This window comes from Saimiri boliviensis, chromosome 15 (genome assembly GCF_048565385.1).
Source record: "Saimiri boliviensis isolate mSaiBol1 chromosome 15, mSaiBol1.pri, whole genome shotgun sequence".
NCBI classification, from domain to species: Eukaryota; Metazoa; Chordata; class Mammalia; order Primates; family Cebidae; genus Saimiri; species Saimiri boliviensis.
Window position 1 is genome coordinate 15,203,091 of NC_133463.1, and position 27,042 is coordinate 15,230,132.

Consider the following 27,042-nt stretch of genomic DNA (forward strand, 5'->3'; position numbering starts at 1 on the left):
CCTTTAGGTATATACTCAGTAAAGGGATTGCTGGGCCAAATGGAATTTTGATTCCTAGGTCCTTGAGGAGTCACCACACTGTCTTCCACAATGGATGAACTAATTTACACTCCCACCAACAGTGTAAAAGTGTTCCTATTTCTCCACATCCTCTCCAGCATCTGTTGTCTCCAGATTTTTTAATGATCGCCATTCTAACTGGCATGAGGTGCTATCTCAATGCAGTTTTGATTTGCAGTTCTCTAATGACCAGTGATGATGAGCATTTTTTCATGTTTGTTGACCTCATATATGTCTTTTTTTGAAAGGTATCTGTTCATGTCTTTTGCCCACTTTTGAATGGGTTTGGTTTTTTGTTTTCTGTTTTTTTGTTTTGTTTTTCCCTATAAATCTGCCTTAGCTCTTTGTAGAGTCTGAAGATTAGCCCTTTGTCAGATGGGTAGATTGCAAAACTTTTTTCCCATTCTTTTGGTTGCCCTTTCACTCTAATGATTGCTTCTCTTGCTGGACATAAGCTCTGGAGTTTAATTAGGTCCCATTTGTCTATTTTGGCTTTTGTTGCTAATGCTTTTGGTGTTTTAGTCATGAAGTCCTTGCCTATGCTTATGTCCTGAATGGTTTTGCCTAGATTTCCTTCTAGGGTTTCATAGTGTTAGGTCTTATGTTTAAGTCTTTAATCCATCTGGCATTAATTTTAGTGTAAGGTGTCAGGAAGGGGCCCAGTTTCTGCTTTCTTCACACTGCTAGCCAGTTTTCCCAACACCATTTATTAAATAAGAATCCTTTCCCCATTGCTTGTTTTTGTCAGGTTTGTCAAAGATCAGTTGGTTGTAGATGTGTGGAGTTGCCTCTGAGGTCTCTGTTCTGTTCCATTGGTCTATGTCTCTGTTGTGGTACCAGTAACATGCTGTTTTGATTACTGTAGCCTCATAGTATAGTGTGAAGTCAAGGTAAAGTGATGCCTCCAGCTTTGGTTCTTTTTGCTTAGAATTTTCTTGGCTATGCAGGCTCACTTTTGGTTCCATATGATGTTTAAGGTGTTTTTTTTCCAGTTCAGTGAAGAGGGTCATAGGTAGCTTGATGGGGATAGCATTGAATCTATAAATGACTTTGGGCAGTATGACCATTTTCGTGATATTGATTCTTCCTAACCATGAGCATGGAGTGTTTTTCCATCTGTTTGTGTCCTCTCTTATTTCCTTGAGCAGTGGTTAATAGTTATCCTTGAAAAGGTCCTTTACATCCTTTGTTAGTTGTATTCCTAGATATTTTATTCTCTTTGTAGCAATTGTGAATGGGAGTTCACTCTTGATTTGACTCTCTTTTAGTCTGTTATTGGTGTGTAGGAATGCTTGTAATTTCTGCACATTGATTTTGTATCCTGAGACTTTGCTGAAGTTGCTTGTCAGTTTAAGGAGATTTTTGGACTGGGACCATGGGGTCTTCTAAATATACAATAATGTCATCTGCAAATAGAAACAATTTGACTTCCTCCTTTCCTATGTGAATACCCTTTATTTCTTTTTCATGCCTGATTGCTCTGGCTAGAACTTCCAATATTATATTGAATAGGAGTGGTGACAGAGGGTGTCCTTGTCTAGTGCCAGATTTCAAAAGGAATGCTTCCAGTTTTTGCCCATTCAGTATGATATTGGCTGTGGGTTTGCTGTAAATAGCTTTTATTATTTTGAGATATATTCCATCAATACCTAGTTTATTGAGAGTTTTTAGCACAATGTGCTGTTGAATTTTGTTGAAGGCCTTCTCTGTATCTGATGAGATAGTCATGTGGTTTTTGTCTTTGGTTCTGTTTATATGGTGGATTACCTTTATATACTTGCGTATGGTGAATCAGCCTTACATCCCCGGGATGAGGCCTACTTGATTGTGATGGGTAAGCTTTTTGATGTGCTGTTGCAATCAGTTTGCCAGTATTTTATTGAAGATTTTTGCGTCTGTGTTCATCATGGATATTGGCCTGAAGTTTTATTTTTTTTGTTGAGTCCTTGCCAGGTTTTGGTATCAGGATGATGTTGGGCTCATAAAATGATTTGAGAAGGATTCCCTCTCTTTGGATTGTTTGGAATAGTTTCAAAAGGAGTGGTACCAGCTCCTTTATGTACGTCTGGTAGAATTCATCTGTGAACCACTCTGGATGTGGGCTTTTTTTGGTTGATAGGCTATTAATTGCTGCCTCAACTTCAGTCCTTGTTATTGGTCTGTTCAGGGTTTCAACTTCTTCCTGGTTTAGGCTTGGGAAGGTGCAAGTGTCCAGGAATTTATCCATTTCTTCCACGTCTACTGGTTTATGTGCATAGAGTTGTTTGTAGTAATCTCTGATGGTAGTTTGTGTTTCTGTGGAATCTGTGGTGATATCCCCTTTATCATTTTTTATTGCATCTATTTGATTCTTCTCTCTTCTCTTTTTTATTAATCTGGCTAGCAGTCTGTTTATTTTGTTGATCTTTTCAAAAAACCATCTCCTGGATTTATTGATTTTTTTGAAGGAATTTTTGTATGTGTGTGTCTCTGTCTCCCTCAGTTCTGCTCTGATCTTAGTTATTTTTTGTCTTCTGCTAGATTTGAAATTTTTGATCTTTCTCCTCTAGCTCTTTCAATTTTGATGATAGGGTGTTGATTTTAGATCTTTTCTTGCTGCTCATATGGGCATTTATTGCTGTAAATATCCCTCTAGACACTGCTTTAAATGTGTCCCAGAGTTTCTCATATATTGTATCTTTGTTTCTGTTGGTTTCAAAGAACATCTTTGTTTCTGCCTTCATTTCATTTTTTTATCCAGTCAACATTCAAGATCCAGTTGTTCAGTTTCCATTAAGTTGTGCCATTCTGAGTTAGTTTCTTAATCCTGAGTTCTAATTTGATTGCACTATGGCCTGAGAGACTGTTATAATTTCCATTCTTTTGCATTTGCTGAGGAGTGATTTACTTCCAATTATGTGGTCAGTTTTAGAGTAGGTATGATCTGGTGCTGAGAAGAATGTATATTCTGTGGATTTGGGGTGGAGACTTCTGTAGATGTCTATTAGGTTTGCTTGGTCCAGATCTGAGTTCAAGTCCTGGATATCCTTGTTAACTTTCTGTCTCATTGATCTGTCTAATATTGACAGTGGAGTGTGTCTCCCACGATTATTGTGTGGGAATCTAAGTCTCTTTGTAGGTTGTTAAGAACTTGCTTTATGTATCTGGGTGCTCCTGCATTGGGTGCATATCTATTTAGGATTGTTAGCTCTTCTTGTTGTGTTGAGTATTTTACCATTATGTAATTCCCTTCTTTGTCTCTTTTGATCTTTGTTGGTTTAAAGTCTATTTTATCAGAGACTAGGATTGCAACGCCTGCTTTTTTTGCTCTCCATTTGCTTGATAAATCTTCCTCCATCCCTTTATTTTGAGCCTATGTGTGTCCTTGCATGTGAGATGGGTTTCCTGAATACAGCACACTGATGGGTTTTGACTTTTTATCCAATTTGCCAATCTGTGTCTTCTGATTGGGGCATTTAGCCCATTTACATTTAAGGTTAATATTGTTATGTGTGAATTTGATCCTGCCATTTTGATGCTAGCTGGCTGTTTTGCCCATTAGTTGATGCAGTTTCTTCATTGGGTCAATGGTCTTTACCATTTGATATGTTTTTAGAGTGGCTGGTTGTTCCTTTCTATGGTTAGTGCTTCTTTCAGGAGTTCTTGTAAGCAGGCCTGCTGGTGACAAAATCTCTCAGCAATTGCTTGTTTGTAAAGGATTTTATTTCTCCTTCACTTATGAAGCTTAGTTTGGCTGGATATGAAATCCTAGGTTGAAAGTTATTTTCTTTATGAATGTTGAATATTGGCCCCCACTCTCTTCTGGTTTGTAGAATTTCTGCCAAGAGATCTGCTGTGAGTCTGATGGGCTTCCCTTTGTGGGTAACCCAATCTTTCTCTCTGGCCAGCCTTAGGATTTTTTCCTTCATTTCAACCCCGGTGAATCTGAGGATTTTGTGCCTTGGGGTTGCTCTTCTTGAGTAAAATGTTTGTGGTGTTCTCTGTATTTCCTGGACTTGAATATTGGCCTGCCTTGCTAGGTTGGGGAAGTTCTCCTGGATCATATCCTGAAGAGTGTTTTCCAGCTTGGATCATTCTCTCTGTCACATTCAGGTACACCTATCAAACATAGATTAGGTCTTTTCACATAATCCCATATTTCTTAGAGGCTTCGTTCTTTTCTTTTCACTCTTTTTTTCTCTAATCTTGCCTTCTTGTTTTATTTCATTGAGTTGATCTTCGGTCTCTGATATCCGTTCTTCTTCTTGGTAGATTTGGCTATTGAAGCTTGTTTATGCTTTGCAAAATTCTCATGTTGTGTTTTTCAGCTCCATCAAGTCATTTATATTCTTCTCTAAACTGTTTATTCTCATTTACATATCCTCTAATCTTTTTTCAAGGTTCTTAGTTTCTTTGCATTGGGTTAGAACATGTTCTTTTAGCTCAGAGAAGTTTGTTATTACCCACCTTCTGAAGCCTGTTTCTGTCAATTCATCAGACTCATTCTCCATCCAGCTTTGTTCCCTTGCTGGTGAGGGGTTGTGATCATTTGGAGGAGGAGAAGCATTCTGGTTTTTGGTGTTTTCATCCTTTTTGTGCTGGTTTCTTCCCATCTTTGTGGATTTATCCACCTGTGGTCTTTGTAGTTGGTGACTTTTGGATGGGGTCTCTGAGAGGATGTCCTTTTTGTTGATGTTGAAGTTATTTCTTTCCGTTTTTTAGTTTTCCTTCTAAAAGTCTAAGCCCCTCTGCTGTAGGACTGCTGGAGGTCCACTCCAGACCCTGCTTTCCTGGGATTCACCTGTGGTGGCTGCAGAACAGTAAGGGCTGATGCCACTTTCTTCTTCTGTTATCATTGTCCCAGAAGGGTACCCACCAGATGTCAGCCTGAGCTGTCCTTTCTGAGGTGTCTCTTTGGATATATGGAGGTCAGGGAGCTGCTCGAGGAGACAGTCTGTCCCTATAGGAGCTCAAGTGCTGAGCTGGGAGCTCTATTGTTCCATTCAGAGCTGCTGGGCAGTTAAGTTTAAGTCTGCTTCATTGGAACTCATAACTGCCTTTTTTCCCAGGTGCTCTGTCCTGGGAAGATGGGGCTTTATAAGTTACTGATATGCTCCTGACTTTTTTCAGAGATGCCCTGCCCAGCAAGGAGAAAGTCTAGTCACAGTCTGCCAGCAGAGGCATAACTAAGCTGCTGTGGGCTCTGCCCAGCTGCTGTGTGAACCTCCTTGCAATTTTGTTTACAGAGGTACAGTTAGAACTGCCTGGTAATGGTGGTCTGCCTCGGTAATGGCGGTCTGCCTCAATAATGGCGAACTGCCTAGGTAATGAGGGACTGCCTCTTTAAAAGCAGATTGCCTTGGTAATGGCAGACTGCCTCGGTAATGGCGGACTGCCTCGGTAATGGCGGACTGCCTCGGTATTGGTTGACTGCCTCAGTAATGGCTGACGCCCTTCCCCCCACCAAGCTGGACCATCTGGGTCCAGCTGTGCTTGCTGCGAAACTCTCAATCCAGAGCGTTTCTGATTGCTGGTCTTTGTGGGAGTGAGACCCACTGAGCCAGATCAACTGGCTCCCTGTTTCAGCCCCCTTTTTTTCAGTTGAGTGGGAGGCTCTGTATCCCAGGTATCCCAGGCACAAGTTGAAACGACTGCCCACCCAGAGTAACTTCCATCCTGCAAGCTCCACTCATGATAAATGCCCTATACAGATGTGCCATTCTTTTTTCTTTTATATTATACCTTTTCAATGTTTGTATACACAAATACTCATAATTTTGTTATAGTTGCCTACAGTGTTCAGTAAAATAACACACTGCACATATTTGTAGCCCAGGAGCAATACTTTATACTGTATAATCTAGATGTGTAGCAGGCTATACCATCTAGGTCAGTATAAGTGCACTCTGTGATATTCTCACAATGAAACTGTCTAATAACCCATTTCTCAGAACAAATCTCATTGTTAAACAAAGCCTGATTTTATTGTGCTTTAGAGAGCTAAGGAACACTTAACCTTGGGCCATAATAACACAGTAAGCAACTTTCTCAATATTGACCACATTTCTCAATATTCTTCAATTACTTACTTAAATAAATACAAAACTTTAAAGCAGTTCAGTGAAAAGTGAATGACTATTGAAACTTGTAAGAGAGAGTAATTAAATAGCCCACTGGGTTTCACTGTTGTATACCAGAAATCGACATGTTCAGGACTAGAATATGTTTTTAGGAGCAGGAGAGGGAAAATGGTTAGGTCTACACTATAGGATGCACAACATGGGACATTGTCGGGCCTCCTAAGTTACCACAGTAGGGGATCTCTGGATTTCATATGACCATGAAGACACCAGGGCTCTGAAAATTAGAAGAGGGAAGGAGATAATGCACCCAGAGCAAGTGTGTTTCATGCTTACAGGTACATCAGCTCTCCTGTGGAGTGTGCAGTGGAGCAAGGTAAGAAGCACTGAGTTCTGACTGTGATGCCAGTAGTACTACCTGGAGCCAGTGCTCTTCCAAGCCTCAGGGAGAGGAGGATAAATTAGAAATCCGGCTGTCTGGTCCATCCTTATTATTTTACAGACGTTTAGCATAGCCGCAAGGCATTCTTACTGTGTTGCTTTGGTCCTCAAGGATGACGATCTAGTCTTATATTAACAATAATTACTTTTATATAACATTTTCTATAATGTAGAGCTGAAGGCAAGACTCTTTATGTAAATGGTAAATCCACTACTCTAGACTCCTGGTCATGCATGTATATGAAAAATAAGGGAAGATGGAAAAAAGAAGTATAAAGTTCACTGGGCTAAGTCTACCCCCCACCCAAAAAGATAGTAGCAAATGTATCTTGAGCAAGAAAGATTTTAAGGCAAGCAGTTGGTTTGAAGAATAATAAATAGGCTATATCTCTAATTTGTCTAAAGATTCATGTTGTCATCTCCAAAGTTTTTCACTAAAGAGATTTATGCTGTCATTGGATCTAATTATGAATTAATGATTGATTCATTCAGGGAATAACTCAACCAAATGGCAGTGAATTGAAAAATGAGCAGACCCTGAAGGGACACATTGGCAGTGATAACTAATTCTGTCCGCCGATGGCAATCAGCATAGGTCACTTAGAAAATAGCCCTGGATGGAACCAATTACTCACCTTCAATCCACAGTGAGTGGTTTCCTCAGCCTTGCACTACTGACATCAATTAACCCTCATGGCATTCTTCAATTATTTGAAGTCTCCAGGCACACCCATCCTTCTGAGGTAGCTACCGAGAACATTTCAAGTTTGTTTTGCTTTCTTTGCAAAGGTTTTAAGCCGAACCACTGTGGTATTTTCACTTTTTATTCTTAAAAGCCCTCTGTCCATACATGTTGGTTACTTGTTTACTTTGTACTCACTACTGAGTACATCTTGACATTTTATAAACGAATACAGGTCTACAGAGAATTCTTGAGGTACTTGGATTTAATAGCTACACTAGTTTGGTGCTCTATATGATCATATTAAAGATCTATTAATTGCACATCAGGATTGATTTTACTGAAAGGTCATGAGAAAAAACCCATACTGAACCATCTATTGTTCTGTCAACTCTCTTTGAAGAGGCTGCTGTGGCAGGGGTTGGCATGGAGAGACCCTTGAAGGGTAAATTATTTCATATAAATTTCTTCAATTAGCAACAGCTTTATAATTCCTGCTGTGAGCCATCAACTACACTCAGATTGGTTTTAGTGGGGAAACTGAACCAAGAGTCCTGCCACAGAACCCCCCAATGAGAGCTGATTACATTTTTTCAAGTGCTTACACAAGGATGCATACTTACAAGCAAATTGTAACCTTTTCAAAATTGACATTTCAAAAGAAACAAATATTGAGTAGTGGGAGGAGGAGGAGGCAGTAGAAGAGGCAATTTCATAACCTAAGGAAAGGATATCAGAAGGAGGCCTTGCTCTTGGTAAATATATCAAAGCACTGCGTGCAGTAATCCTACTCTTTCTTTTCTGTTTTGTACACCAGCTTCTTGACTTTCTTGTCCGTGTGTTCTCATCATTTACCTCCCACTTATTAGTGAAAACATGTGGTATTTGGTTTTCTGCTTCTGTGTTAGTTTGCTAAGGATAATGGCCTCCAGCTCCATCTATGTCCCTGCAAAAGAATATAAATCATTCTATTATAAAGATGTATGCAGGTGTCTACTTCTTAATTCAGTCCCTGCCCCTTAGTTGAGCACTGAGGTTCCACCCATGGTTGCACTTTTGCTTGATCTGGGCATGCTCAGTTCATAAGACCTTCAAGCTGGGAGTCCATGGCAACTGAAAAACAACTCCTAACGTTGTTACATGGGAGCTGAGCCAGGTTGGTCTGGTATGGCTACAAAATCCACAGTAAAACTTTTATAGGTGCTTGTAAGGTTTTTAGTAGTCTTTCTATCTAAAGTTTCAAAAATTTGAGTTAAGTATTCAAGGGTTATTTTATAGAACCTTTATTACCTAGTCTTTTCTGTGATTCAGAGATATTTGAGTCTTACTCTGGTCTGACACAGGGTGTGAGGACAGGCTAGCCATCTATAATTAGTGAAATATATATGTCTCACCCTAAACTTTTAGATAGGAAGGAAGCTGCACTTTGCATTAAATAACTGGGCATTTTAACAGGAGACAAGTTACAGCATGGTTTTTAAAAAAACATCACATCCCCCAGTTTAGTGCTGATATTTTGGGGTCATACGCAGGTTTATTGGACCAGATCCCATCTGGAAGATTGTATCTGGTACATTTATGAGAAGCATTGATAATTTACAGTGGAGCAGAGGAGACAATCTGCACAATCAAAGGCCCAGAAACTATGGAATGAGAGAAGGGCTGAAAAAAATAAGAATTAGAATAAGAAAGGGAAGAGCTAGGAGGACCATAAATAACAATGACATAATACAGTACACAGTAGAAATGTAAATATTTCCAGGGTTATTACAAAGAACAACAATAACAAAACTTTGGATTTCATAGAAAACCAGAGTTCAGCTGAAAGACATAAAGCAGTACCTTCTAACTTCGAAATCTCCCAAAATGAAGTCCCTATAGCAAAATTTCCGTCGTAGCATGAAATTGACTACTGCCTGGTCAATAATAGTTTGGACTTGATTTCTACCTCAGAGTAGAGGTTGGACTAAATTGCCTATGGAAATTATACATCTATTTACTTAAAAGACAACATTTTAAATAGTAGATTATTAGTTTGATTTCTTTGTTATATTTGACACATGCTTCACAGAAACCACATCAGTTTCGAATATTATCATCTAGGAGTGTTTATTTAGCATCAGAAGCAAGCTCCAAATCATACTAGATGAAGAAAACAAAAACACTGTGTAACTGCAGAGTTATGGAACATTAGATCTAAAGTGAACTTCATTGTAGAGGTCAGAGATAATTACCCAGTTTTCAGCCCTTCCTATGGATACTTGGTTAGTAATAGGTGAAGAACTGTCCCCTGATAATCTCTCCACTTCATAGTTCTTTCCACTCATTTGGTTGAGGCTTAGCCCGCAGCAATCTGCAGTCCAGCAGTAACCTGCAGTCCAGCAGTAACAACAGTCTCTGACACCACCATCCTGCATCTGCCCACTACTCACCTCATCGCTGGCTTGTACATGCTAAATAAGCAGCATCAGGAATCCAGCCTGTGCCTCAGCATGAATCCCCAGTTTTTGCTCCACTCCACTGTAGCTTCTGTCTTGTCTGCATATTATCATATCAGCATCTATAAGAGGAAAACCTCAGTCTTTATGGTCCCTAGACTGGAATCCCATCATAGTCCCTAAATCAAAGAGAGAGGAGCTTATGACAGGCTGTGTGTCAATCCCATCCAATCAGCCTCCCATCCTCAGCTGAGAGGTACACCAGAATTTCCCAACTCATTCTCAGTGAAATGACTCAACACTTCAGACTGGCCCCTCTATTGAAGGTTTCCAGAGAAGTCAAATCAGATGGAGCATTGCTGTGAGTTGTACTGTTTCTTCTATTGTTAAAAAAAATTTTTTTAAATATAAGTTATGTGACTCCAAAGGCTAAAATGTATCTATTTAACATTACATGGAATTTGAGGCTAACCAAACCTTCTTCCTTAGTCAGGACAACAGACTAGATAACCTCATGAAGTACATGTTTATAAAATAATAATGGATATAGAGCATCCATTTGAAACAGCAAGGTAAGGTTTTTAAATTTGTGACTGTTTCAAACGTTTAAGAACACACATTCCTATATAATTAGCAGAGAATTTACTGTCTTTGTGAATTAATTCACTGACCATCAGTTTACTTTCCTATATTTGAAATATAAAGAATATTTGCCATTTAGTAAACACTATGGACAAGTTAAGAAGCAATGTTTTAGAAACATGTATCTCTCCAATCCAATCAGGATCCAGTAATCAACATTAATCAGAAGTGTTCATGCTTTATGTACAAAACTATTTCAGAAATGTCAAGAGTAAAATAAATCCTAAGGATGCTTTCTAGGTCTGACTTGTGACTTAATAATATCAATGTGAAATTGGTTGCTTATGAAGGAATTAATAAGTCTCTCTCTCTCTCTCTGTCTCTCTCTCTCTCTCCCTGTGTGTGTGTGTGTATGTGTGTGTGTCTGAGAAAGAAAGAGAGAGAGAGAGAGAGAGATCTTTTGAGAAAAATATATTTAGTTCTTTCTTGTCCATTAAATTTATATGTGTGACTTTATAAAAATAAAAAACAACTGGATGAATGCTAAAGAGAAGATAAACACTGTCTGTAACTCCCACACTTCTAGTCCAGGAGGTGATGAGGCTATGTCAGAGTTGGTGGCCCCCAATTCATGGTTTCTCTCTACTCTCCTGATATACATGTACATATACATATACATATACATATACATATACATATACATATACATATACATATACATACATAACATTTTTGTTGTAGAATAAATGTAACATGAAATGTTTCTATAAGGACTTTAAAATGCCACTCTTGTCACTGTGGTGGACTTTGTGGTTTCTTCTGACAAGCATCAAATCTATTCCACTACTTTCTCCCTCTGTATAGAATTCATGTTGTTTGTCCAACGTTGGCATTTGGCATTGTCCCTAGTATTCTTCTCTCTACTTTCCTTTCTCTCTAAGAAGCTCATAGCTCTGAAAGCTATGGGTAGCTGTCTTGCAACCAGGAGGGCAGTCGGCCTCTGTTAACAGCAGAGTTCAGAGGTGAAAAGAAACATAGCCCTGGTGACCCCTCTTAGCCATCAGACACTACATCCCTGAAACCTGACCTTTATAACTTTTTACTTACTGGGCCAATACATTCCATGTTGTCTAGGCCAGTGTGACATGGTTTTCTGTTATTTGTAACCATAAGCTTGCTCCCTGGTACCATAATTGTTCAGAATACTTGAGAAAGGAAGAGGAGCTAAGTAATATATTGAGTGCCTATACTTTATATCATTTTATCCCACTAAATGATAGGAACTATTTTCCTAATTTTATACATAAGAAAAAATGAGACGTATAGAAGCTATGTAACTTGATTGAAGTCATAAGGGTAGAAGCAGAATTATAATCAGGACTCTCTGAAACCAAGGCCCATTTTCATTCTGCTAGACAAGCAGCTCTCAACCTGCTTCTTCTTTATCATTCATAGCAGATGAGGTGTAAGTACAGAAGACACTCCCATGGGCATACCTGGAGCTGAAAGTAATCCTGTCCTCTTCCCACAATTCAACCCATTTATCTGCTATTTAAGAAAGCAAATCATGATGCAAGGTGTAGTGACATTTCTTGCATGATAACTTGACATTTCTTTAATTTAAAAAGCAAAAAACTACTGTAAACCAACTGAGGCTGTCTGTAGTTTTACTTCAAATTATTTTTGACAAATTTCACTGACACAGTGCTCCCTTCTGCTTTTCATTATGCTTGTCATTGAGTGAACATTTTTATTTCTTCTCTGCTCCACTCAAAAAAAAGTATTAGACATTGAAATCCTAACCATGAATGTGATAGTAAAAAGGGAGCAGGCCTTTAGAAGGTGATTGGGACATGGGGGTGGAGCCCTCCTGAATGGGATTAGTGCCTTGTAAAAGAGACCCGGAGAGCTAGGGTGCTCCTTCCCCCTTCCACCATATGAGCTTACAGTGAGAAGGTGGGAAGCCAACTGTCTAAGAGCCAAGCAACAGGCCCTCATCAGGCACTGAATCCGCCAGTGACATGTTCTTAGACTTCTTGGCCTCCAGAATATGAGAAATAAAGGTTTGTTGTTCCTAAGCCACCCAGTGTATGGTATTCTGCTATAGAAGCCAAGCAGACTAGGCCGTACTAAGTCGATGTGCTGTCTTGTACTTTCAGAGCATGCTGGAGGGCTACGAAGTTGTTACCCAGGAAGGAAATGAGCACTCTAGGTCAGAGGTGACCAGTGGAGCTCTCGTTTTCTTTGTACAAAAAGGAAAAGCTCCATAGTCTATTTGGTAGTAGTACTAGAGGCTTCCCCTAAGTTCTAGCACCATCCAGTCAAGATTTCTCCTGGCTCAGCTAACTGCCCTGTTCCATTGCCTTTGCACTGACTCAGTTTGGTTTCTTTAAATTTACCCAATTCAGAAAAGTTTGAGACACTTTCAGTAAGGTCATAGAACCTGTAATCATGACAGAAACAAAGGGAACAACAGTATAAAGTTAGGAGCCAAGCAATCAGCAGAGAAGGGGATGATTCTGCTCCTGATAGAGAGTCCAGGACAGGGGCTGGCTTTGAAATGTGATTCAAAGGTCAGATTTATTTTTTTTTCTGCCTCATAGTTCCAAAATCTTTAGCATGTTGATGTTATAAATACATGTCATACACGACTTCAATTACCTGGGTTGGCAAACCAGAACTTAATCACAATTCATAGTCAATTAACTTTTAAAACTTAAGGTCTTTATCCTGTGACCTTAAGAACTGATATCTTGGCAGTTGCCTGGGGAACCATGTCAAATCACACCCAGACACAATGATATTCACTACCCTGCTGCTGGTAGCTCTTGGATATGGTGGACTAATTTTGAAAGCAACATAGAAAATCCCTTGTTTTCCTCTGCAAATAAATTCACTTAAGAGGTAAGAACATGTGGACAATATTGCATTCAGTCTTTTCTCTCTACTCTGGATTTCCTCTGTGTGTGTGTGTGTGTGTGTGTGTGTGTGTGTGTGTGTGTGTGTGTTGAGATGGAGTTTCACTCTTGTTTCCCAAGCTGAAGTGCAATGGTGCAATCTTGACTCACTGCAACCTCTCCCTCCCTGGTTCCAGCAATTCTCCTGCCTCAGCTTCCCAAGTAGCTAGGATTATAGGCGTGCACCACCATGCCTGGCTAATATTTTGTATTTTTAGCAAAAACGGAGTTTCACTATGTTAGCCAGGCTGGTCTCAAACTCCTGACGTTAGGTGATCTGCCCGTCTAGACCCCCCCAAAGTCCTGAGATTATAGGCATGAGTCACCGTGCCCTGACCATCTCCTGGTTTTGCGATTGTGCCCCAACTCACTCCCTATGAGTAGTCTGTTCACGTTAAAAAGCAACCACACTCTAGAAATCCTGGTTTGCATAATGTTCATATGTTTTTTCTCTCTCTGCCCATGTTGACCTTCCCACAGATGGTGTAGTTCAGAGAGCCAGAGTCAGGGGGCCTGAGCTTAAAAACCTAAGCTTAAAAACCATGTGTGCTGTCTCTGTGGGACACATCAGGAAATACTCCTGGCCATATCTGCAGCTCGTCAAAGACCCAGTGGTACCTCTCATGTCTTTTTAGTACATCATGGATATTTGGTGATTATGAACAATAGGAGTCTCTTGTTCTTTCCATTCCTTTCTACCTGTTGTGAAAATCCCCCACTCTACTAAATCTTCAACATGTCTCATAGGTTGAAACTAACTTATCTCTCCCTGAAACATCATATAAATTCTGCCTATATTTCCTTAGCAATTTCCCTTTATTCTTAGTTTAAGACTTCAGTAATATTGGTTGCTCCCTGCTTGTATTCTCAGTAGAAAGCCCCACTGGGTCTCACTTTAAAAAAAAAAAATCACAATTGCAGCACTCTCATCTTGCACTTTAAGGAGTTGATCGCATGCCAGTTTTCCCAACCAGGCTGGGCCCTTCAAGGACAGAGACATGATTTCTTTTATATCCCCAGCCCACTGTCTGGTGCAGAGTAGGTGGTGCATACATTGTTTCTGACTAAAGGAATGGAGAAACGAATCAACCCACAGTGTCATTTAAGATGAATGACCTAGATGTGGTCTGAAGTAACTCACTGGGCACTCACTCAGGGAAAGGGGAATCACTGGATTATCTGTACTGCTGAGCAGCCACACCGCCACCTACTCTCCAGGCGTGACTGCCAGCTTTCCGCTGTGCAAAATTATGCTCTCTCCTAGGGAATAGGAAATCTAGATCATGCCCTTGTCTCCAGCTTCCTGCCAAGTGTTATCATAACTGCTCAGCTTCCTTAGATGACAGTAATGAAGAAAAGACTTCATACACCTTACCCCAGCATGTCTGGGGAATCACATTGTCATTTATAATCTCTTTGGAAGCCCCCAGCAGATGTGTTCTTTTGACTAACTTCAGCACCTATTCTTGGGTTAAGGTTCCTGATCTGATGCTTGCTTTGTTGAACATGCTTATCTTCGACAGGGGCTCTATTAAACTACTCTCTGTCAGTGTTGTCCATGAGAAATGAGATGACCATCGAAAGTGTACCATGCCATCACACCAATAGGGACTGTTATCTGAAGGTCAAGGACAGCCCTCATGCTACCAGGGTAGCAGACATCAAAACCTGGCAGAGGAAAGCCACTCATCTATGCCAGGACTGTAATCCAGTTTCACTGCCCATCCCCTGCCCAGTCCCCTAAAGCTTCACACCTTCATGATCCAATACCAAATATAACATTTGTACTTGTCCTGAAGCCCCCAGGGAAGAAAACTGCATTCTAATGAATGTGTGCATTAACTATAGGATAATAAATATGATGCTATAATTATCCATGTTTTCATAGAGCTGGGAAGCTAATCTCTTTAAGAATTAGTGTCCCTGGCAGGCAGGCTCAGCATTTTGCATTTGTTTTGTGATAATGCACGGCTTTGTAGCGCGTTTGTTTGTCTCAGCATTTCAGCGATATCTGCATGAATACCATGTTGAGCATATTTTTGTATATGAGTCTGATTAGAAGTGAGTATTGTTAAAATCTCATTGTGATCCTGCTCTGCTTGCAATTCCACTTTATGAAAAGGCTTATTACTGGAACCTGAGACTGGGGAAGCTTTCCCCAGCAGCTTCTGGATTTCCCCCCTCACTCTAGGTTAAGTTTACACATGGATTGAGTAGTGACATTTGAGGGACTAGGGATGAAAACGACCCCTGCACATCTCATGTCATTGCTGGGAGTGGCACTTCACATTCCAGGACTAACGAGCCAATATTTTGGACCTAAAATATACTGTCTTCTAGAATATTCATTTATCCATTCATTCAACAAGTCTTGCAGTGTCTACCCTGTGACACTCACTGTTTAGACACTTGGATGCTGTCGTCGAACAAACAAAACACTCTGACATTCTAGTGGTGTGGGAGAGGCAACAGAAATAAATCAGATACATATATAAAATACACAATAGTGGAATGATGATCTGTGCTATTAAGGAAAAGAAAACGGGAAATGAAGGAGTTTGAGGAGGGAGCTGTAAGTTATAGCTTGATCAGGAAAGGCCTCATTGAAAATGTGACTCTGAGTAAGCTCTCTGTTAAATAATGAATATCTCAAAATGACAAATGTAAAAACATGCAATTTTAGCCAGTAATGACTAGACCTATTAACAGTCAATACCTTCTGGAAGATGATCTTATAGAACGCCCAGCTGAAATGGAACATATCGTAGAACCTAGGTTGAGGCTCTGTATGGGGACACCAAAAAGAAGTCTGCTAATTTATAGTTTGGCCTGGAGCAGGCTTAGCCCCATGACTGGGCAGGGCCTTATGTGCTCATCTTCTCCTTCTTCCTCCTAAACCAGAGCTTCAGGATGCTTGGACCAGGGCACATCCTCTGAAGAACATGAATTACATTTGGGAGTCGGAGTTCTCTCCACTTGGGAGGCCCAGGAAAGATTTCCTCTTTTCTCTGCTCCTTTCTTCCTTAGTAGATCTTTTAGAAGTTTCTTAAATTTATAAAATTGTTCTCCCTTTTCCTTGAATCTTTGGTCACTAGCTGTATACAGGAAAATGCCAATGAATAAATTGGTCATTCATATTATATTTATAGGAATGAGAATTATGCCTGGATTTTTTAAACGTTTTTTTTTTCAGACCTTGAGTAAATATTAATAGAACTCATCTACCATGAAAGCATGGAAAACAAAGTTGTGATAATACTTATCCTGCAATATCATTCAGACTTACAAGTTGCTAGACATGAAAGAAAGATAGCAACCTGGGACTGGAACATGAGGGAGAACGTGGGGTCCACTGAAGGCATTTCAAGTCCCTTTCTGTGATTGTCTCTGGCTGACTTCAGGTGCAACATTACCATGGCAACTTTGTGAAAACAAGGAGAGTAGGCTGAGCTCTTACCAGCTACTGAATTTTCTGAGGCTTTCTCTATTGTCTAATGATCTTCCTGCCTGGGATCTCCCACTTTTTATGAAGCACCATGGGCACGAGATGAGAGCTTTGCGCTTGGCTAGTCTTGTTCCCATACGTGTGTTCCAGTGGGCGTGCACAGGAGGCCTGAGTCTGAGTTAAACAGCGACCACATGTGGGAAAACTTGAGTTGCTTCCTTTGAAGGTTAATGATAACCAAGCTAGGTGAAATGAAACACCTGTCTGGAAGAAATACAGACAACAGGGATGCTCATAAATAGAACAGGTCACCCGCTGAGCTGACTCTGTAATACAGCCTTTTCTCATAGTGCTGATACTGTCAAACCACGAAATCATCCCCACCAGCACTTCGTTAGTTGGAAAGGGTCATTTTGAACATCATTCAATGTATTTTTTCACCCTCCAAAACCAACATAAAATGAATCTCACATGTGAACTGTAAAAGACATCAGCTGTTTCTTATTGAAAACATAACACAGGAGTTTTCATACTTCAGCATGCAGCCAGAGGGCCTGAATGGCTTGCTAAATCAGAGTACCTGGCCCCACCCCAGACTTTCCTTCTGTAAATCCAGAGTAAGCCCTGGGAATCTGTACTTCTAATAGAATTAGAAAAATTTGAATTTGTTGATGTTGCTACTGCTTATGGGCTAAATTCTGGAACCACTGGTCTAGCAGAGACCTCTACTTCTCCACATGGCTGCCCCTGCCTGCCAGGGAAGGATTTCTTTCTTCACAGTAAAAATGTAAAAACATTACATTTATTGCTTTTTTCTACATAGAGTTTCTGATTTTCTGAAAGTTCCACAGAATGGTCCCAAAGAAAGTGTTCATGAGCAGCTTCCTGTGAAACACAACTAGACAAATAACACTCTACCCAATGCAGATGTATAATTGGAATTCAAATTGATTTGTGTGCATGCCTTTTTATGACTAGCATTATTTATTAACTTGGAATTGGAGTGTCTTTATGGAGTCATTACTACCATTCAGTTCAACACTAAGTGATTCTTCTCCGCATCCAGAATTGGCAGAGCTAGCAGATGAGCACTGAATTGAATTCATACACTATTTGTCTCACCGAAGAACCGACAGCACATGCCACAGTCCATGTGCTGCTTCAGTTATGCACATATTCATGTTACGTTGGGAAAACTCTCTCTGTGTTTTCTATCTATTCTCACATTACAACAGTCATCAATATAGAAGACTTCTGTGACCATATGTGTGGCGTGTTTTTTCTCACACACCAAGCAGTGGATACCAGCTGGGTGTCCTCTAATTCAGTTCTGACATTATCTACCTGGAGACAGTGTCAGATCTCAGAGGCTGAGGACTCAGTCCCTAAGACTGCTCTGCCTCCCGCTTGCCCCCCACCAGTTCCAAGTTCAGGGCTCTAGAACTTCTGACCGACAGGCTTCAAGTTGGGATTCCCATGATCCTTCCTTTGGGCTCATTAGTTTGCTCGAGTGGTATACAGGACTCAGGGAAACACTTACTTACATTTGCCGATTTATTGTAAATGATATTGCAAAGGATCCAGATGAGGAATTGCATAGGGTGAGATGTGGGGTAAGGGGCATGGAGCTTCCATACCCTCCCTGGGTGCCCTACCTTTCAGCAGCCTCCAGGTGTTCCAACTCTCTGGAAGCTCTTGAAACCATGCCCTCTTTAGTTTTTATGAAAGCTTCATGACTTCAGCATTCCTTCTTCCAGAGAACAGGGTGGGATCCTCTAATGAAAGAGTCTTTTTTTTTTTTTTTTTTTTTTTTTTTAAAGGGCAGGAAGTATCTTTATTCCCCACTATATTCCCAGCTCCTGGCAGATAACCTGGGACATAATAAACGCGACATAAAAATGTGTTAAGTGACTTTAAAGGGAACATTTTATTAGAGTATTTGTGTGTGTGTGTGTGTGTGTGTATAATTTTCAAAGAAAGATACGTTTTTAGTTACAGAAACTGAAAACAGGGCTGGACACAGTGGCTCATGCCTATAACCCAGCACTTTGGGAGGCTGAGGTGAGTGGATCACTTGAGCCCAGGAGTTTGAGACCAACCTGGGCAACATGGTGAAACCCCGTCTACAAAAAATACAAAATTTAGGTGTCGTGGCACATGCCTATGGTTCCAGCTACTAGGGAGGCTGAGGCAGGAGTATCATTTGAGCCCAGGAGGCGGAGGTTGCAGTGAGTCAAGATCATGCTACTGCACGCCAACCTGAGTGACAGAGTGAAACACTCAAAAAAAAAAAAAAAAAAAAAAAAAAAAAAAGGTTGGGCGCGGCGGCTCACGCCTGCAATCCCAGCACTTTGGGAGGCCGAGTCTTAAGACCCACAATCGAGGCTGCAGTTCTGGTGCAGTTCTGGGACCGCATGGAGGGCGGTGCGCGCTTCCCCCGCGGTGGAACCTGTGGCTCTGGAGCGCCGGCGTCCTCTGCCAGCACCCTTTCCTTGCCGGCCGGCACTTCCACTGCAGAGTTTTGCCCACGCTTCGAGACTTAGGGAGCAGTGCCTTTCAGAATTTGCCCACTCGTCTGGTATAACTAGTTCTGATGGCTGGGAATAAAGGAAGAGGACGTGCTGCTTATACCTTTAATATTGAAGCTGTTGGATTTAGCAAAGGTGAAAAGTTACCTGATGGAGTGTTGAAACCACCCCTATTATTTCCTGATACAGATTATAAACCAGTACCACTGAAAACAGGAGAAGGTGAAGAATATATGCTGGCTTTGAAACAGGAGTTGAGAGAAACAATGAAAAGAATGCCTTACTTTATTGAAACACCTGAAGAAAGACAAGATATCGAAAGGTATAGTAAAAGATATATGAAAGTGTACAAGGAAGAATGGATATCAGATTGGAGAAGACTTCCAAGAGAGATGATGCCAAGAAATAAATGTAAAAAAGCAGGCCCCAAACCCAAAAAGGCAAAAGACGCAGGCAAAGGCACTTCACTCACTAATACTGCAGATGTTTTGAAAAAAATTGAGGAGTTGGAAAAGAGAGGTGATGGTGAAAAATCAGATGAGGAAAATGAAGAGAAAGAAGGAAGCAAAGAGAAAAGTAAAGAAGGTGAGGATGACGAAGACGATGATGCTGCAGAACAGGAGAAATATGATAAAGAAGACCAAGAAGAGGAAAATGACTACATTAATTCATGCTTTGAAGATGGAGATGACTTTGGAGCAGACAGTGATGACAACATGGATGAAGCAACCTATTAGGCATGAAATTTTTCAAAAAATATTTTTATGCAGCTTCTGAACATTTGGACAGACTTGTTTTGTATTTTATTTCTGATAAGCTATAAGTATTTATGTTTTTGGTTTTTTTGGACAAATATTTGTTACCAAAATATTCAAAACCACTTTGAGTTTACATACTAGTTACCTTACCAATTAGTCCCTGACACTCTGACATTCCTTCTAAACACCTCTGCCATCTCTCTTATGTACTCTTCGTGGATTTTTTCATATTTGAATATGAATGTGCCTAAAGAATTTATGCTCTCTTAATCTGTGTATAGGTACTTGAAATCATTCTTGCTTAACTGCTGATCTTTTATAAAACTATTGCTAGTCATAATGAATTTCTATAACCTGAAAATTGAGATAACAGCACATAGAGCACTTTAAAAACAAAGAAACTTGAAAATAATTTTAGTTTTTACTTTAACATAGTATGTTCTAGACTACTGCATTCTGACTACATAAACCTACCTGAGCTCTTACAAGTGCAGAATTGTGAGATAGAGGTTTTGTGATGGAAAACATACACACAGGGAAAAATACCAAACTGAGCAATATCAAGTTCACAGCTCACCTCTTAGCCAGTGCAAAGAAACTTTCACATGGGGTGAATATTATAAATACTTGAATATGGGACTCACTTGATACTGTATGATATATAAGTTATTCATCCCACTGTAATAACTTGGATATCTTCAAATAGTTGGGCTTATGGAAAAACTTGACTAAGACATTTTATTTTATCCTTTATGTAAGTGTGAGATAAGTTCTGGTAATATAAATATCACTGTAGAATGCATGTGTGTGAACTCTATGAAGTATGGTGACCTTTTATGCTTCAGAATACTCAAGTTGTACATTTGATTTATATGAATGCAAAATGAACTCAGGTCATTTTGAAATTAAGATTAATTTTTTTGTTTAACTTTAAAGCTAGCTCCCCCAACTTTATATATTTTGGGGGGGGGGGAAATGCCTAAAAACCTTAGCCTACAAAGACTCTCACAAATGCCAAAGATTTTCAAGGAAATTAATATTATATATTTGAAAAATGATTTATCAATGTTATCTACCAAAAGAAATTATTTTTCTCCTTTGGGAAGATATCATTAACCTGAAATGTGAGAATCTGATCCCTAGATCCTATTTCTATCTGTACTATTAAACCCAACCTTGAAACTGAAAAAAAAAAGAAAAAAGACCCACAATCATAAAGTCCAGGGAAGATTAGAATCTTATTTTGGGGGCAGATAAAAGGAGGGCCAGAAATCAGAGGCCTACCCCTGAGTCATAACACACCCAATGTTATGACAAAAGACAGTAACAAGGGCTACGGGAGTTATGAGACAGGAACCATGGCTGGACACCAATATGAATCCTAACACCATACATGTCATATATGCACATACCTAAGTACAGAAACATACATATATATGTGAATCTTTAGTTACATATATATGAATCTAAGGACATGTATAGACCTGCATGAAAAATTTCAAAGAAATGACTATAAGTATTTTTGGAGCCTTAATTATAAGTGAAGCCCTTTGGGACATGAATAAAGAATCCTTATAGCATTTTTAAGATTAAAACTCATTTTAAAATAAATTTATCATAATAATGACTTCAGAAAGCAATGTGGGCAAGCTCCAAGATGACAGGTTTCTAGCTCAAGATGGATGACAGGCTGCTTTCTCTATTAGACCTGCAAAACAAATATTTGTAAGTCCTAAACATACTGAACAGTTATAGAATAACTGTGATGTACATGTTAGCCATTCATTTAACAATAATGTTAATATATGTCCTTTCAAGAGAAGATAGGACCTAATCGAGTGGATTTACTGAATTGCATTTGCTCTAGTATATTCTCTCTGGACACTGGATAAGGCTTCCAGCAGAACAGCAGCAAGTGTTTCCTGAATGTTCCAAGTGGTGGCTGCAGGGACACACCTAGTAAGGCCTGAGGAACACATGACAAACAGGGGCCGGTTCTGACACCATGAGGCTGTCTCTGGACAAACCTATAACATCTTTTTGAAATCTTTGCTACTTTTTCTTGTCACCTGAATTGAATTTTTTTTGACAAGTGAAGCACTTGGAGTTCAGATGGGTTACTTGCTCATATTCTCTTAAATTATATTGGAATACTGGCAATAAACCTTAGTTCATTTCTTCCAAACTAAAATACATTTTTATATACAGTCCAAACAGTTCTCAGCCTGCGTTCCAGCAATCCATGAAGCACTCATGGTGGGGAAGTCATGATCTGTGAACTCAGCTCCGTATCACTGAGAGCCTCTGCTCTCCCATCAGGAGAAAAAACACCAAAAAGACAGCCACAGTAGTTGAAACTCAGGAAGCAAGGACATGCATACATGGCAACATATACTGAAATGTTGGATTTTTGCATCCAGCACCATAGCACTTCAGGAAAAAGAAAAGACAACCAGTGACCTTATGCCTTTACTTTGGGATACATTCTGGGTGGACGTATTTTTAATAAGGACAAAGTGATAACAATATCTTGGCAATTAAACTTAGGAAGAATCCACGATGTAACTGGCTGTTGTTTAACCACGCAGGGCCTACTCTCGAATTTCTGCATCAGCGCAGCTCAGGAACAAAAGTGTTTTTAGAAGGAAGAAATTAAAGCCTCATTTTGAAGGATTTGCTAAATAAAGGCACTGATTTTAGTTAGGGAATACCGACAAGGTTTAAAAGATGCCTTTACTTACATTTTACATAATATTCTTTCTGAAGCCAATGTAAGTTATTGGGGATCTAAAGCATTTTACCTTGCTGCAAGGTGCCTAGCATATTTAAAGGTTTCATAAGTGATAAGTTGGTTTTGATCAGGAGCAAACTCTTCTCCAATCTTACTTCTGAAGAATCAGGAAGATTCTCCTTTTCTTATTTTGACTATATTACTCCAAGCCACTTCTCTCTAACTGCATTTTGTTATCTCTAGTAAATCTTTATTGCCTCCTTTTGTTTTTATAATTTTAGCCAGCAACTCTCAATTAGCAATTTTTGAGCACTAATGTGTAGTGGCAGAAAGATCAGTTATGAATTCTTAAGGAATCTCAGAAAATAAATCCTATTTGACAACATGCAAGAACCTCATCACATGAAAAATGGAGCTGGTGACTCAAAGTTGCCACACCTTCTGAGCCACTTTGGTCAGGTTGCTTTTGGAAGATATGACCTCTCAACACTAGATTTGGAGAATCTGGTGAGGGAGAATATTTATTTTTAAACACAGCCTCAGATAAACCAAGTTCAGTGACAGTGCGGCATCATTTGTGTGCCTCTGCCTCACAGTGGATGGCAACTGTGATTATCCCCAGAGTCTGGAGTCCATGCCAGGAGCTGCTTCCCCTGACAGAAAGCAGGTGTCTGAGCACAGGGAAAGGGACAGGAAAACAAAGCCCTGAGGAGCTGCGAAAAATTCTACATCTGGCTTGATCTCTACACAAGTACTTTGGAAAGGTAGTTCTTATGATGAGGTAGCTTTTTGTTGTTCTTGTCCTTGTTGTTGTTGTTGAGACAGGGTCCCACTCCATCGCCCAGGCTGAAGTGCAGTGGTGCAGTCTCCACTCGTTGCAGCCTGACCTCTCAAGCTCAAGCAATCCTCCCACCTCAGTCTCCTGAGTAGCCAGGACCACAGGCTCCCACCATGGCACGTGGCTAATTTCTTGTATTTTTGGTAGAAATGGGGTTTCACCAAGTTGCCTAGGCTGGTCTCAAACTCCCGAGCTGAAGCAATCCACCCACCTTGGCCTCTCAAAGTGCTGGGATTACAGGCATGAGCCACCACTCCCGGTCATAAAGTAGCTGTATAGTTTTCTTTAATGTTTTTCCCTCTCCAAAGTAAATATCAAACAGACTTCCAAAAGAGAGTGGTTTTAAAGGGCCTATTGCCATCAATTTCACATGGATTAATTTCAGCCACATAAACAATTCTTGTTGGATTTCATGGTATAAGAGGATTTTCTACTGGTAACAAATTTCAGATATTTTATACCACTAAATATGATTTCAGCTTCTGTGGTCTCAGGTGAATGTACTATTGGTTTCTGTGTTCTTGTTTTATCAGTATGTTCCTATATATTACATACAATTTTTCTACAACGAGTTTTTCCTACTACCTTGAATCCTAGTAGATGTCTACTTTTTCTAATTTTGAAAAATTGAACACATGCAAGTTCATTTAAGCAGGTAATGAAATATATAATACCAATGCTTACCACTTATCCCCTTACCTTATTTTACACATTAAATAATTGTCTGTTTGTTTATCTGCTCCCACTATCTTTCAAGCACCTGGAAAAGTTCGCCACTCAGGAGAGTCATTCAGTAAATGTTTGGCAGATGAATACTTGACACTGGAAGGGCATCCAGTTCTCTGAACTTTGAATCCTGATACAATATCTACCAACTCCTGTGTCTATGTCCTGAAATGTGTGTATCATTCTCACATTGGTGCTGCAGCTGTCTGAAAATGATTTCCATTCCTTTTGAACTTGAGTGCAAAATGAGCAACATCATTTTACAAATGTGACATCAGAAAGAATTAATTTCTTGAAAGGTAACTCAGTAGGAATGATTGCATCATTAAGGGGAAAGTTATCAGAATTGCAAAATACAAACATCCAAAACAACGAAGGGAAACTAAAGGCTTTACCTGAAAAATCAAAAAGTCAATTGTAAAACTAACACAAAACAAATGTAGGAGTTTATTTCAGGTTTATTGTAGTATGAAATTGGCCATTTGTTATAGACTCTTCCTACAAATCACCAAAATTAAAGGTATATGGTGTGCAGATCTTTAAAAAGATTCGAAGAGTTTCTTCTGATCAATCACACAAAGACATTAAATAACACCTGGGTTGTTGGTGGGGGGTTGTTTGTTTGTTTGAGACAGGGTCTTGCTCTGTCTTTCAGGCTGGAGTGCGGTGGTGCAAGCATGGCTCACCATAGCCTCGATCTCCTGAGCTCAAGCAATCCTTCCATGTCAGCCTCTCAGGTGGCTGGGACTACAGGTGTGTACCACCACGCCTGGCTAATTTTGGTAGAGACAGGGTATCACTGTGTTGCTCAGGCTGGTCTCTGTCTAGGGGCTCAAGTGATCTTCCCACCTCAGCATCTGAAACTCTTGGGATTCAGATGTGAGCCACTTTATTCAGGCAGGTGCATCTTTTAAGTAAGCATTCTAAAGTGTGTTGTGCATAGTCAATCACTTTCAAACAAAACCCAATACATGGTCTATGCAGTCTTTCACTTTATGTTAATAAATATTGTGTCTTCCTTACATCGTGTAGAACTGTAACACTCTTGGTGACTATTATGGTATTTTATTATTTTTATTTTTACCAAAGTTAGATAAATTAACATAATTTAACAATCATTTAGTTCAACAATCAAAGAGAAAACATCATTTTCTTGTCTACCTTTCCTAATTTCTGCTTTCAAAAGGAAACAATTTACAACCCTCTCATTGTTTCTTTTGTCATTTACCTCCAAATCACTCAAAACAGGCTTTAGCTGCTTTCTCTTTTTTAGCTTTATGCAATTAGCTAGTAAATTTTCACTGTGAAAGAGATTTTGCATTTTTCATTATCCCCTACAAGTTTCAAGGCCACACACTCATAATTAACCTCCTACTGCCTACCTAGTATAAGTAATTCATAATTTTTGATGGATTGGTTTTGAGTGTTTACGTGACTATGTAAGCATGATTCATAACTGAGCCACGTAATGTATTACAAGTACATTTCCATTTATATAATAGTATCTTTTCATTTATTTGTTTTCTACCTTTTGTCTCTAATTAGCCTCCAACTCTCCTCCATAACATAAATGGGTCAGCACATCCAAATACATTGGCTCATCTATAAATTTTATCTTCTTGGAGACATGTTTCTTAGAACTCTCTTGCTTACAGAGGCCTACTCCAGCTGTCATCTGAAGAGCTCCCTCAGTCATCATGTTGAGGGTGTGTGATGCCTCTGTGTGTCTGTGTGTGTGTGTGTGTGTGTGTGTGTGTGTGTGTGTGTGTTGTCTTTTTTTTTTTTAATATAAAGAATCTCCTATTGTCTAGATCCCATGTCTGCCACATTTTTGGTTAACTATTACATTAAAATGTTTCCTCCAGTATAATCTGGAAAAAAGAAAGGTGAAAGAAGTAATTTCCTTTCTGAGAATCTATGTGTCTAAAATTGTTTTATTCCATCCTGACATTCAAATGAGAGTTTGGCTATATACAAAACTGTGATTCAAAATTGTTTTCCCCTCAAATTTTTAAGATACTAGTTTGTTCACTAGCTTCCAGTGTTGGATGAAAAAGTCCAATGCCAGCCGGGCACGGTGGCTCAGGCTTGTAATTTTAGCACTTTATGAGGCTGAGGTGGACAGATCACTTGAGGTCAGGAGCTCAAGACCAGACTGGCCAACATGGTGAAACCTCATCCCAACTAAAAATACAAAAAAAGAAAATAGCCAGGTGTGGTGGCACATGCCTATAGTCCCAGCTACTCCGGAGGCTGAGACAGGAGAATCACTAGAACCTGGGACGGCGGGGGTTGCAGATCTTACTACTGCACTCTAGCCTGGAGTACAGAGTGAGACTCCATCTCAGAAAGCAAACAAACAAACAAACAAATAAATAATAACATTTTTAAAAAAAGAAGTCCAATGTCATTCTGATTTCAAATTATCTGTAGAACGTCTCCCCTCCTCACCCAAGTTAATAGAATCCTCTTTTTGTATCCGGTGTTCTGAAGTGTCCTAATGATGTAGCTTTTTGGCATAATTTTCATTCACTTTTCTGGATGTTTGTTTGTGCAGGGAAGGATCTTTTGTCTGAAAACTTGTTCTTGTACTCTGAGAAAGTCTACTAAATTATTTTGTTTCCTCTGTTATTTCCCTAAAAACTATGAATTCCATATCGTATCACTCATCTTTTTTTCTATTCATTTATTTGCTTTTTAATTGTATTTTCTGAGACATTTTCTCAAATTTATCTTATTCTTTTCATCTACTATCTTTTTAATTTCAAGCTCTTTTGTGCATTTCTGGTGCTTCTCA

The 27,042-nt window shown here is 39.6% G+C and overlaps 1 protein-coding gene and 1 pseudogene across 3 annotated transcripts in view; both read left to right on the forward strand.

The window, feature by feature from the left end:
* Positions 1 to 27,042, forward strand: part of NKAIN3 (sodium/potassium transporting ATPase interacting 3) — a 644,097-nt gene that overhangs the window by 243,246 nt on the left and 373,809 nt on the right. The gene's annotated exons all lie outside the window — the stretch shown is intronic.
* On the forward strand, positions 19,114 to 25,292 carry LOC120362352 (DNA-directed RNA polymerase III subunit RPC7 pseudogene; annotated as a pseudogene). Its single transcript, XR_012514015.1, has one exon. The product of XR_012514015.1 is annotated as a DNA-directed RNA polymerase III subunit RPC7 pseudogene (transcript).